Source organism: Paroedura picta, chromosome 2 (assembly GCF_049243985.1).
Source record: "Paroedura picta isolate Pp20150507F chromosome 2, Ppicta_v3.0, whole genome shotgun sequence".
Classification (NCBI taxonomy): domain Eukaryota; kingdom Metazoa; phylum Chordata; class Lepidosauria; order Squamata; family Gekkonidae; genus Paroedura; species Paroedura picta.
Window position 1 is genome coordinate 169,355,375 of NC_135370.1, and position 13,990 is coordinate 169,369,364.

General features: G+C 46.5%; 1 protein-coding gene across 8 annotated transcripts in view; it reads left to right on the forward strand.

Moving 5' to 3' along the window:
* Positions 1–221: 221 nt before the first annotated feature.
* KLC1 (kinesin light chain 1) overlaps positions 222–13,990 on the forward strand; it is a 69,182-nt gene continuing 55,413 nt past the window's right edge. For 4 of the 8 annotated variants that reach the window (XM_077323779.1, XM_077323781.1, XM_077323780.1 and 1 more), the window contains exon 1: positions 222–380. The gene's annotated coding sequence lies outside the window, so the exon portion shown is untranslated. The remainder of the gene's footprint in view (positions 381–13,990) is intronic. The other 4 variants (XM_077323783.1, XM_077323785.1, XM_077323786.1 and 1 more) reach the window with 1 other exon arrangement.

Below are 13,990 nucleotides of genomic sequence, written 5' to 3' on the forward strand. Positions count from 1 at the left end.
TCCCGAGGTCGTCGTGGTACCTTCCGAAGAGCAACGCGCGGAAAGGGAGACAGCGGACCGGTCTTCGACTGGCGCATGCGCCCTGCTCCGCGCGCGCGCGAGCTCCCCGCCCCCCCCCCTTCCTGCCTCCGTCCTGACAGCGGTGACATCATAGCCTTGGCCGCGCGGGGCGTTGTGGGCCGGGAGGGGCCGCCATTTTCGGTGAGGAGAGGGGCGGGGCCAGGGGCGCTCAGTCGGCGCTGAGGGAAGCCGGGGAAGGGTTTTTCCACTTCTTCTCGGCGGTGGCGGCCGGAGGGAGAGCGGCGGTGGCGGCGAGGCCAGCCCCCGCTCCGCGACTGACAGCCGGCTCTCCCGGCCACGGCGGAGGGGACGTAGTCGGGGTGAGTGCTGGCACGGCGGGCCTCCCTCGCTGACAGCCCCGGCCAAGCCGCCCGTCTCGAGGAGAGCATCGCCCCCCCCCCTCCCTCGCACCGCCAGGATCCCCGGTGGGCGCGCTCCGGCGGTGCCCGCGGGCCTGAGGGGAGGGCGGTGTCGGGGGAGGGGCTGCGCGCAAGGGCGCCCCCTGTGGGGAGAGCAGGGCAGGACCTCACATAGGGGGGGCGATGGTGTGGAGGGGGTCATTGCGGGATGATTGCGGGGAGAGGGTGGGTGTGCCCGTGTGGGGGAGGGCTGCTGGGGAAGAGGCGCCCCCCTACGGGGAGGGTGTGCGGTGCAGGCTGTGACCAGGGGAGTGCATGGATAGGGAAGGGGGTCATTATGGGGGGAGCATGGGTGTGCCAGTGTGGGTGGGCAGTTGGGGGAGATGGACTGTGAGCAAGGGCACCCCCCTATGGGGAGTGTGTGCGGTGCAGGCTGTGTCCGGGGGAGGGCATGCGGCGAGTGCGTGGATGGGGAGGGGGTCATTATGGAGGGAGGATGGTGTGCCAGCTTGGGTGGGTAGCTGGGGAAGATGGACTGTGAGCAAGGGCACCCCCCTATGGGGAGTGTGTGCGGTGCAGGCTGTGTCCGGGGGAGGGCATGCGGCGAGTGCGTGGATGGGGAAAGGGTCATTATGGAGGGAGGATGGTGTGCCAGTGTGGGTGGGCAGCTGGGGGAGAGGGACTGTGAGCAAGGGCGCCCCCCTATTGGGAGGGTGTGCGGTGCAGGCTCTGCCTGGGGGGAGGGCATGCGATCAGAGGCGAGTGCGTGGATGGGGAGGGGGTCATTATGGAGGGAGGATGGTGTGCCAGTGTGGGTGAGCAGCTGGGGGAGAGGGGCAATGAGCAAAGGCGCCCCCTGTGGGGAGGGTGTGCAGTGCAGGCTCCGACCCGGGGGAGGGCATGCGATCAGAGACGAGTGCGTGGATGGGGAGGGGATCATTGCGGTAGGGGGCTGTGTGGGTGGGCTGTTGGGGCGTACCGTGAGCAAGGGCACCTCAATGGGGAGGATGTGCAATGCAGGCTCTGACTGGGGAGGACATACTTTTAATTAGAGGTGATGTGGGTGTGTGGATGGGTTAGGGGGTCAATGAAGGCTGAGGGAGAGGATGTGGGGGTAGGCAGCTGGGGGGAGTACTGTGTGCAAGAGCGCCCCTATGTGGTGGGTGTGTAATGCTGGCTCTGACGGGGGAGGGCATACAGTCATTTAGATGGAGAGGGGGTCATTGTGGGGATAGGTTGGATGTGACTGTGTGCGGAAGAGCTGCTTGGCCTTGGTGGGAGGGATTGTGAGCAAGGGCACCCCCTATGGGGAGGGTGTGCAAATTACCCCCTATGGAGAGGGTGTGCAAAACTAGGGGAGGGGCTAGTGTGTGAATGGGTAAGTTGTGGGAAGAGGGTGGGTGTGACAGTGTGAGAGAGGGCTGCATAGGTGAGAAGATTGGAGAGTGTGTGTGAGCAAGGGCGCCCCCTATGGGGATGGTGTACAATGCAGGCTCTGGCCAGGTGGGGTTTAATTCATTTAGAGGCAAGGTGAGCGTGTGGATGAGGATGGCTAATTGTGGGGTGAAAGGGGGTATGACAGTGTGAGGGAAGAAGAAATATTGGCCAAGGAGGCTATTGGCAGGCTGGCAGGAATTGGGCCTAGCATTTGTGTTTGCAGGGGTAGTCAAACTGCGGCCCTCCAGATGTCCATGGACTACAATTCCCATGAGCCCCTGCCAGTAGTCACTGGCAGGGGCTCATGGGAATTGTAGTCCATTGACATCTGGAGGGCCGCAGTTTGACTACCCCTGTGTGTTTGTGTGTCTTCTCCCCTCCTTCCCTTGTTGAGTCTTCTTTTCTCCATCCTCAATTACTCATTCCTAATCAAAGGCTGAGAAGGTTCCTGTTGGCCAGCCTCCACTGCTGGAGACCAAAAGACCAGGCCTGTTAATGTTACTGGTGTTTGATTCCTAACTGGTGGTGGAGATCGCCACTCCCCTAGAAGGGATGCAGGGGAGGAAGGAGCGATTTGGTCTTGGGCTTCATTTGTCTCTTTTCCTGGTAGAGAATAAAATAGGAGTCCTGTGCCAGGGACTTGAGAACCTCTCTGGAGTAGTGGTGTATGACTTTTCTGAGTAAATAAACGGTAAAGATGTATTTTGTTAGTGTTTAAATTGTTACTGGACTAACCCATCTGGAGTGATCTTTGTGCCTGCCCTTATTTACACATTTAATTTCCAGTCTGAGACTTGCTCATAAACAGAGATGAGGAAATCCATTGAAAAACCAAGACTGAACACCCACCCCCATTATATTTTTAGTTGCTGTGTGGACAGATTTCTTCTCTCTTGTGTTTTGTATTGTGGTGAAATGAGGAAGGAAGAGTGGGGAGAGGGGGTGTTTTCTCTTGTTTGTTGAAAAAGGCAGGGTCATTGGCCTGCTGTCTCTTCTTTCTTTTTTAAAGCTTTCTAAATTTTAAAGAATATGAAAACATTTCCCCCCCCAGAAGAGTTTAAAACTTATTCTTTAAGGTACTTGAGAAGGATAGCTGTGATACTATCTGTCAGATTAACTGGTAAAAGTATAATTCCTTCTCATTGCCTTAATTTTATGACATTTCATGTAAGTTTGCATACTCAGATTTTGGAATATTAATGTTAAAACACGTAAAGGCCTAGGCTCCTGAGTTCCTTGTTGAATACAGCTGGGACCAACCCTCAATAATTTGTTAAATGAAAACACAAAAATAGTTCAGGCAGAGAACTTCTAAAAGCATTTTTTTTTCCAATTTCACACATGGTACTTATGAGTCATGTGTAAGAACGACATCACATTTAAAATAAATACCAAAATGGAATAAATATCAAATTGGGTTCTGTGATATTCATTCACAATAATAATATTTAATTTCTATACTGCCCCTTCTCGTATGGGTTCGGGGTGGTTCGCAACAATAAAATACATTCAATAAAATCAATTCCAATAATAAAATTACACTAAGATAAAATTTAAAACACCATCACTGCTCCCTCGATGCCGTCTGCCAGCTACCTCAGACTGGCAATGATATCAAATAGGCGGGAGCAAAGAGGAGATGGAGGGAGAGCCATAAAACCATAGGTCTGGTGGGAGAACGCGGTTTTACAGGCCCTGCGGAAGTTTGACAACTCCATAATGGTCCAGATCTCAACAAGCAACTCATTCCACCAAGGTTGGAGCCAGGGCTGAGGCCCTGCCACTGGTTGAAACCAGGTGCATGTTCTTGGGACTAAGACTCATCTTGCAACGGAAATATTAGGAGAGGGGGTCCTTCAGGTATTCAGGACCCAGACCAAATGGAGCCTTAAAGGTCAGTACCAGAACCTTGAACCTGATCAGAAACTCCGCCAGCAACCAATGCAGCTGTTGGAGACCAGGTTGAATCTGAGTCAATCAATCAATAAATAAATTTGTATACTGCCCTCCCCTAAGTACTCAGGGCGGTTCATATAGAATTTAACAGAACAATACATCAAATGCAGTGATTATATTGAATGAAAGGTAACAGTAATAATAAGAACAATAAACAGAGAAAGTAACATTTTAACTTAGTAAACAATCTAACAGACCCATGGTTGGTCAGATCCGTCATACGGGTTCAAGGGAGGGAGGTTCGGGGGCCTGGACTTGCTATGCAAGAAGGTGCATATAGATGTTAAATAATATTGGGGAGAGAAACGCACCCTGTGGCATTCTAAAAGGGAATGGACAGTCGCGTGACTGCCCTTTCCCAATAGCGATCTTCTGTCCCCAACCTTTACAGCCACTGTACAGCCCCCCCCCCCCCGTGTCCCCATGTCTGTGAGCCAAAAGCTCATGATAGGCTGCTTCAAGCAAAACCGGTGAAACATCAAGGCATCGAAATTAGATCAGTGTCTTCTAATTCCCTTCCCCACCTGGATTTAAAAGATGGGCAAACTGTTTAAATTTTGCTTTGATTCCATAAGTCTCATTTGGAAGCTGAATCTTATTCTATTAGAGCCAGACTGCAGGATGACTAAAGATATTAAGAGGCATAGGACTTAAAGGCATCTTCTGGAATAATAAATCCAATGTTCAGTGAAGTTAAAGGAGATCCATTAGGCAAAGCCATAGTGTGGAATAAGCCAGCACAACTGTTTTATGGCAGAGATATTGCTTAACAGGAAACTCTTCTGAAATGACTTCAGATTTGAAGAAACCAGGAACTGTATCTTAATAATAAAGACCAGTTTAGAAAGCCTGAGAAGCTAAAGTTAAAATGGTTAGTTTTTTGGTCGATGGATTCAGTAATGCTCGTGTCTCATGGAAACACAAAAATAGAACTGAGCAGTAGAATCTTCTGTGGCATTGTTTAAAAAGACATATTTTTTAATACTACTAATACAAAGGATGAAAAATGTCCAGCAGTTGTGAAGTGTTAACACTCTGCACTTCCTTCTTATTAAGGCAGAATGAAAAAAACAACAATTTTAGAAGGAAGAGGTTAAAACAGAAATCTAGGTCACTGGCATGGCTATTGGTACTTGCAGCTTCTAAGGAAGCATCTAAATATTTAACCAGCTCAGAACAATATCTGATGGACATTAAAAAAAGATGAAGCGGGTTATAATATGAAAACGGGGTAATGCGGTATATGCTTTTCAAAGTAAGGTAGCCATTGCTGTGAGCTGTAGGTCCCAGCAGCTCTCCATGAGGGTCTGACAAAATTCCCCCACCTTTCTATCTGCTTTTGTTCTTTATGTATTGGTTTCCCTTGCTAGCTAGTTAGGTTGCCCTTGGGGCGTTTCATTGTCTCCTCTAATGCAGTCTCTGGCTTTTTGCTGCAGGCCAAATTCCCTTTGGACATGAGGATTAACACAGTCTCCACTTTCCTGATCTGCCTTTGAGGCTCACTTAGGTTGGGTTCTGTTTTCAGTGTATTTGGTGGGTAGCTGTGTTGGTCTACAGTCAAGTAGTAAGATTTAAATCCAGGAGCCCCTTAGGGATTGACAGGGTATAAGGTTTTGAGAGTCAAGGGGACCGATGCAGTTAGCTTTGACTCAAAAGTCTGGAAAGCCTTGCTCATTTTCCAGGTGCGACTGGACTCGAAACTTGTTTTCGCTGTGAATCTTCGTTATAACCCTTTTTTTATCATATTGCAGCTACTATGTATCTTATAACCATTTGAACACTTAGCATGTCCTTTTCAGTGTGTAGCAGTATGAATCAGAACTCTCTGAAACAGCTTGTAGGTTTCCTATAGGTAAAGGTATCCCCTGTGCAAGCACCGAGTCATGTCTGACCCTTGGGGTGACGCCCTCTAGCGTTTTCATGGCAGACTCAATACGGGGTGGTTTGCCAGTGCCTTCCCCAGTCATGACCGTTTACCCCCCAGCAAGCTGGGTACTCATTTTACCGACCTCTGAAGGATGGAAGGCTGAGTCAACCTTGAGCCGGCTGCTGGGATTGAACTCCCAGCCTTATGGGCAAAGCTTTCAGACGGCTGCCTTACCACTCTGCGCCACAAGAGGCCCTTTTTAGGTTTCCTATGCTGGGGTGGAAATAAAAATTTTCTTGCAGTGGGAATCAAGCCCCAGTTTTTACAACTGTATTGAAATGTGTGGCTTCCCCATAGCTGTAAATTATTGAGGGTTGTGAGGAGGAAAGGGCTGAGTTTTGGCTCTTGTACACAGCACCGTAAGAAATGCAGTTCCCAGAGGGAGTTTGCCCTTATTACCAGACTGCTTTTTCTATATTATGTTGCTAATGTGCATGCATAATTCATTGATTTTCAGATTGTTGGCTGAATGATTCCCTCCCCCCCTCATAACAAATTAGAAAAGAAGGAATTCTACTGGCAAATATATCTCAACTGCATTGTGACACCGAAAAGGCCTTTTTCTTTTGCAACATAATTTCTTTCTCTGTTCTGGACTTGGGTTGGAGTGATGCGATTTTTATTTTAATTCTTTTTGGGACTGCAATGGAATATAACCTTTTGTCAGGAATCACTCACTGCTGGCCATCCTTTTAAATCAGTGCTGAAATGGAAACAAAGCTGAAGCCTACAGAGTTGCTAAATGGGAAGCTCCAGCTATGGTTTTCCAGCGACGAACGCATGGCAAGCAGCTACTGTTTTATCCATAGTCCCCATCTATATCAGTGATAATGACCTACCTTTATAGGGCTGATTTAAAGATTAGTGAGACAGTATGTGAAGCCCTATGAATGTTCAGTGCCATGATGTGTGAGTGCTAATAAAAGTAAAACAAAATAAAAAAAAACTTGTTCAGTTTCTTAGGCAAAATAAAAATGCCCTGTATATTAGAAAAATCGAATGATAAAGATGTGTTATGGAGTAATACCCACAATACATTGTGTAAGGTCCATATCTCTGTCGTCCTAGTCCTGTCACATTGCTTATCAGACATCTCACTTTATAAAGAAATGAGATGAACTAAAAATAAAAAATATCAAATAAGTCAGTGGTCCCCAACTTTTTTATCACCGGGGACCGGTCAACGCTTGACAATTTTACTGAGGCCCGGTGTGGGGGGGTAGTCTTTTGCTGAGGGACGTCACTGCCGCTGCCTGAGTCCCTGCTCCACTTGCTTTCCTGCCGGCGCCTCTGACTTTCTGCTGCTCACTGGGGGGCGCTGCCAGCAGTAGCTGTGCAGTGTCACGCCGAGGAGGAGCCTCAGCCATGGCTGCCACTGGAGAGCACCAAAGGTGACTCGGCAGCAGAGTGGCAGGGCAGCCCCTGAGGCAGCAGCCAGGGAGGAGGACAAGGAAGAGCTGCGGCCCGGTACCGACTGATCCAAGGACCGGCACCGGTCCCCGGACCAAGAGTTGGGGACCACTGAAATAGGTGACAAATTGAATGCTACACGAAGGTCTTGCCTTAAGCAAGAGAATCTGGACCAATTCATATTGTGTATTGGTGTCAAATGTCTGTACCAAAAATAAGTTTCTCTTTTTGACTAGGACTTAATTTCTAGTGGCATGTACTATTATATATTACACTGAATGTTTTTTGAAGATCGTTTATAAACTTCTTAAAGTATCTTCACTTGCAGTTTATCATTTGTGTAGAAATATAGATGGAATTGGATCTAGCCAGTCTTTCCAAGCAGACTTTATGCAATGACTAAAGAGAACTTAATCTCCCTCTCCCCGATTACCAGAACTTGAGGGCAGCCAATGAAGTTGATGGGTGATAGATTCATGATGGACAAAGGAAATACTTTGTTACACAGCATGTGATCAAAATGTGTCATTCACCACCAGGAGATGTAGCGATGGCCATAAGCATAGACAGCTTGAAAGAGAATTAGATTAGTGGAAAATGAAGACACTAGCCATGGTGACTGTAGGGAGCTTCCATATTCACAAGCAGCCAAACTCTAAATCCCAGAGCCAGGAGACAACAGCAAGGGATGGCCTTGGCATCTATGCCCTGTTGTCCGCCCTCCAGAGGAACTGGTTGGCCACTGTGTGAGACAGGAGGCAGGACTAGATGGACCACTGGTCTGATCCAATAGGTCTCTACTTATGTTCTAATGAAGGCCTCAGACTCAATGTCCTGTTGTTGGCCCTCCAGAAGATTTGGTTGGCCACTGTGTGAGGCAGGATGCTGGACTAGATGGACCACTGGTCTGATTCAGCAGGGTGCTACCTATGTTCTAATGGAGGCCTTGCACTCTATGCCCTGTTGTTGGCCCTCCAGAGGAACTGGTTGGCCACTGTGTGAGCAAGGAGGCTAGATTAAACGGACCAGTGATCTGATTCTACAGGGCTCTACAGGAATGTTCTTGCTTTCCACTGGTGAAAAATCAAGTGTTTATTTATTTATTATTTATTTATTTAGATTTATATACCGCCCTCCCTGAAGGCTCAGGGCGATTTACATTAAAACTAGTCAACAATACATGAAACAGTCTTTGTTAAAAACATACAGTAATTAATAACAGTGGTTGTAACAATATAACAGAATAATGTAACAGTATAACAATATAATAAAATAACTATGGAACAGTGCAATACCACAACAGGTCCAGAGCGCTCTGGTGGAGTTCTGGGAGGAAGGGGGGGAATGGGGGGAAGCTGGAGGAGCGGGGGGCCTTCATTCGCTGTTGGTTGGTATAATCTCCCTCTTATGTTCTTGGTATAAGGAGGTCCATAATGACCTCCATCAAGGTTTTGTTAGCGTTCAGTGAAATTGCATTTCAGTGTTCAGTGAAATTGCGTTCAGTGAAATTGCGTTCAGCGTTCAGTGAAATTGCGTTTGCTGGCAGGGGCTCATGGGAATTGTAGTCCATGAACATCTGAAGGACCACAGGTTGACTACCCCTGTTCTAAAGCAATAAGGAATGGCAGTTGTTATAAGGAGGGGATTTAGGTGAGATTGAATGGAAAAGTTGGCTGGATCCAGTTTATGATTTGTTCCAAATTCTAAGTAAAATATGCCTTCAGATAAGAAGCCAGGAAATGCACCTGGGACATTTAAGGCTTCCGGATTTCAGACCCACTGTGGAAACTAAACTGCATTTCTCTTGCTTGCATTTCTGTGCTCCTGATTTGTAGTCACAGAACAAATCCCAGTTTGTTGTTTTGCTGTTGTTCTGACATTTAAACAAATTATGGCTTGTTTGGAACTAAGGTGTCTTCAGTTTCCTAGCTGCATGCCAGGAAGAGAGACAGAGAGCAAGTGAAACAGAGGACTTTTCAGCTCGTTCTTCTCATTAACAAACTGGAGCTTGGTCTTGAAGCATGAATTTGGCTGCTTTGTTATTTGAAAATCTGTTACCTAAAATATCATAACATCCTAAGGGGAGTGTTAAAGCAGCAGGTGGTATGAATTAAGCTCACGGTGTTGGGGGGCATCAAGGCAGTTTGGTAACTACACAGTGACTCAGACCTGTCTTGTACTGGGATATAACATTGTTCATTGGTGACTAAATCCTTGGAGCGGTTTTACTGTCAAGCTACACACTTCTGGGAATCTACACTTAGTGCAGAAAGGGAAGGACACTGACTTGGGATATGGAGGACCAGGCATGCTTCTCAATTAACAGATTTTGCATCTAGACGGTCAAAACTTTCAGACTAGTCCCATTTATAGTTTAGCACTGTGTTCTGCTTCGGTAGAGAATACACTATGGAATCAGTTAAGTGTGCCTTGACCAGCATCTCCATGTTCTCTCTTGACATTTTCCATGGTTGAGGCCAGCGCGCCAAGGAAGATCTGACCCCCCTTTGGAACCATCTTTGGTGGCTCATGACATCTCCTATGTCTACCCCGGAGGTAGTGGGGGGGGGAGCTTTTTAATTGGTTCGTCGCAATACATCTTGGAGTTGTAGGTTATATGATCTTATTATTATTATTATTATTATTATTATTATTATTATTATTATTATTATTATTATTATTAGATTTATAGCCCGCCACTCCCTTGCGGCTCGTGGCATTTTAAGGGCATTTTTATTGGGGTTTTAATGTATTATATATTCTGTAACCCGCCACATGCCTTTGGGGAGTGGCGGGATAAAAATCCAACAAATGAATAATAAATAAATTGTGACTTTTCACAGAATGAAAAACAAAAGTTAAGCAGCGTTAAGTGTTGTATGGTAGCAGGAGCAAAGATCAGATTATAGGCAGTGGGCATACGTGGGATGTTTTTGTATGATGTGAAGCGCCGTGAGCCCGCTTGCTGGGAGCGGCGGTATACAAATATAACTAATTAATTAATAATGGAATCATTGACAATTTTAAGGCACATTAAGTACCTGGAGCATTTTGTCATGCTATTTTGTCATGTATTTATGCCCAGCCAGCTGGGTGACCTTGGGCTCGCCACGGCACTGATAAAGCTGTTCTGATTGAGCAGTGATATCAGGGCTCTTTCAGCCTCACCTCCCTCACAGGGTGTCTGTTGTGGGGAGAGGAATGGGAAGGCGACTGTAAGCTGCTTTGAGCCTCCTTCGGTTAGGGAAAAGCGGTATATAAGAACCAACTATTCTTCTTCTTCTTCTTCTTCTTTTTCTTAATGCAGCAAGGGACACCTGCATATGGACAAAAGCTTCTGGTTGCTCAACTGCTGCAGTTCCCACCTGCTAAGCATGTTCCTCATGTACATCTTTTTAGTGTGGATGGAGATGTACATGCCCATCTGGAACTGCTTGCCATCTTGTGTAATAAGCACTGGATTATGCCAGAGGGTTCATGTCAGTGAACTGGTAATGGAAAGTATCCTCAAGTCGCATCTGACTTAGAGCAACAATGTAGAGTTCTCAAGGAAAGAGACATTCAGAGCTAGTCTGCCATTACCTGCCTCCATTTCACAATCCCTGTGGTCTCCCATCCAAATAGCAACCAGGGCCGATCCCAGTTAGCTTCTGAGATATGATAAGACTGGGCTAGCGCAGGCCATCCAGGTCAGGATATCAACTAACTACATAAGAAGAAGAGTAGGTTTTTATATGCCGCTTTTCTCTACCCAAAGGAGTCTCAAAGCAGCTTACATTTGACTTCCCTTTCCCCACAACAGACACCCTGTGAGGTGGGTGAGGCTGAGAGAGCCCTGATATTACTGCTCGGTCAGAACAGTTTTATCAGTGCTGTAGTGAGCCCAAGGTCACCCAGCTGGCTGCATGTGGGGGAGTGGGGAATCGAACTCAGCTCACCAGATTAGAAGTCCGCACTCCTAACCACTACACCAAGCTTGGATTCAGATGGGTAGCCCTGTTGGTCGGAAGCAACAGAACATAGTTTGAGCCCAGTGGCACCTTAAGGCCAGCAAAGTTCAATTCCCGGGTATGAGCTTTCATATGCATGCCCACTTCATATTTAAACTTAGTTGGTCTTAAAGGTGCTACGGGTATCAAACATTACTATACAAAAAGAATCTTTACACTGAGAGATGTTAATCCTCTGTTATTTTTTCTGTCATTTTTATTACACAGTCTTGTACGGCACAATGTGCATAATATTACGGACATATATTCTGGAATAGACTTTGTTCTCAACATGATAAAGGATAAGTGTTTAGAACAAGTGTTCAGTGTCTTAAAATTAAAACCAAACATCGCCAGGTAACTTTTTAGATTCCTGGAAATGTAAATTTGTGAAAGTGTGTTAAAATGTTGAAATACTGGTTTAAACAATCTGAACAGAACATTGGTGAACTCAAACTAACTTTCCTGATCTTGCTTAGTAGAGAGATGCTTCAAATAAAAAACTTGTTTTGAGGACATATGTGGGGTTCTTTTGCTGACTTTATCACTGGTGCACACTCGGATATTTAGTCAAAATTTAGAAGTGTCAGGTGGAGCTGATGGGATTTTGCATAATGAATATAGTGAGAAACTTTGTAAGGTGGTGTGTGCCAGACATGACTGGTGGATGTGCAAGACTTCTGTAACACTACTTAGTACATTTCTGGTGTGAGACTGAAGTAGCCATCCTGAGTGTTAAAGGGGGAAAATTCCTGATGCTCCTGGCAGATAAATACTCCTTTGAAAGTGGGACATAGCTTTTTCAACCTAGCATTTCACAGCAATCTGCTTTTGGTGTACCCTTTTAAAATCAGCTATTCCGTTCCCCCCCCCCCCCATCATGAGCGATGCATGCTGGACTCTGTGCTCTAAGTGAGAATTTATTTTCAGGAAATAGTTTTTGTCAGATAAGGGAATTGTGGTGAGTCTCATTTCTCCTCCTGGTTTCTCCGTCATCCGAGACTTTCAGAGCAGTGGGGGATGACCAAGCATCTTGGTATTTCTGACTAAAGAACTCCCTTCTCTTTTCCAGGAGGAGAACCAGGTACTTTTCTAGGTAGTTCTAGGAAGAATGAGCAACCGTGAATATGCTGTGCTGCCCCACAGGCAATAAGGCCTCTCCTGACCTCCATATACCACAGGACCAGCTCATGGGTTGGGATCCTCAGGTGGGTTGCAAAGCCCCACCCATTTGGTTGCAAGCATCTCTAGAGCAGTTTCTTTTGGTCATCTTTTGGAAGGACCTCCTGTATAGTTTTCAGTAGAGTAAGGGAGTCAGACCTTCACGTATGTTGACACACGTGCAAACTAAGGGAGGATACTCAAGAGAGGATACTCAAGAGTGGAGAAAATTTGTCCATGGTTCGCCTGATCCTAGGAGTGTTCCTCAATATGGTATATCTCCTGTTGTTGGGTATGCGTTTTGTGTCCCTTACTCTCATAAGAGTTAGATTCACCCTGCATTTTCACTCACTCACATGATCCCACTCCTTACTAAATGTCTCTCTCTCCCTCTCCCATAGTGGTTAAGAGTGGTGGCTTGATTCCCCACTCCTCCACATGGAGCCAGCTGGGTGACCTTGGGCTCATTAAAGTCCTGATAATGCTGTTTTCACAAAGCAGTTTTTGGAGCCTGCCTTGGGAAGACTGCTCCATACAGCAGGGGAGCACCTACCAAAATCCCAAGAAGAAATAGTTCTCAGTGACCTGATTGGAGGAACTTTTGTTGTTTATGCCCTGCTCTTCTGTACTATAAAATAGTCAACGTGTCTTAAGATCACCTTCCCTTCCTCTCCCTACCACAGGAAACTTGTGAGGTAGGTGGGGCTGACAGACTGGCCCAAGGTTACCAAACAGATTTGGTGTGTAGAAGTGGGGAATCAAACCCAGTTCATCAGATTAGAGAGTACCTCTCTAAACCTCTACACCATGCTGGCTTTCTAATTGGGAACTAATAATCCCCATTCAGAGCTGCCAAACAAAGGTGCAGACATGTAAATAAGAGGGTCCCATGTTGTGAAGGACCTTTAATTAAACACTGAAGCAGATTGGAAGCCAATACAGCGGTCTTAAACTTGGGGCAGTGTTTTCTAAATGCTTCATCCTATCAGTAATCTAGCACATCCTGCACCAGTTGTATATTATATGTGTATGCTGCTACTTCCAGCAGAGCTGGCTCATGGCTGCTCACCACAATAAAAATTTATACAATCCTTATCCATTGTTCCTCTTAATATTTGTGAAACAGCCCTGGGGGTGGAGATGTCCTGGCTGTCCAAGATGGAATAGGGCCAGTCAGGGTGCAATCACACCCTGATTGGTCCTCCCTCTCCAGTTCCCGCCCTCCTTCCACTTTGCTCTCAGACACCTGTGAAGAGACACACAGAGAGCCCTGCCAAACTGCAAACGACCCCTGATTACCTGCCTGGAAGGATCCCTAATTGCCCATTGTATTCCTGGTTGCAATGAGCTTTCTTGCTGGTGAAACAATAAAACCAAAAATTCCAACCTTGTCCTAACCCCCGTCAGTCCCAACAACTCCGTCACATCCTCCAGTCAGCCTCACTGTACACTGGCTCCAGGACGATGGTCTAATGGCACATCAGAGGAGGGGAAGATCTTCAGGTCCCACCTGGCCTCAACTAAAGGCCTTGAGGAAGAGTTCCGTCCTCAGCTCTTCTGAGATAGCCTTCAAGGAGGTAGCCTGGACTGAAAGGCACCACAGATGTGACTAGCTTGCTTGAGCCTTAAAAGACAATTTCCTTACCATATTAAGCTTGAAAAAAGGTTCTTTATGCCACTTTTCTGGCAGA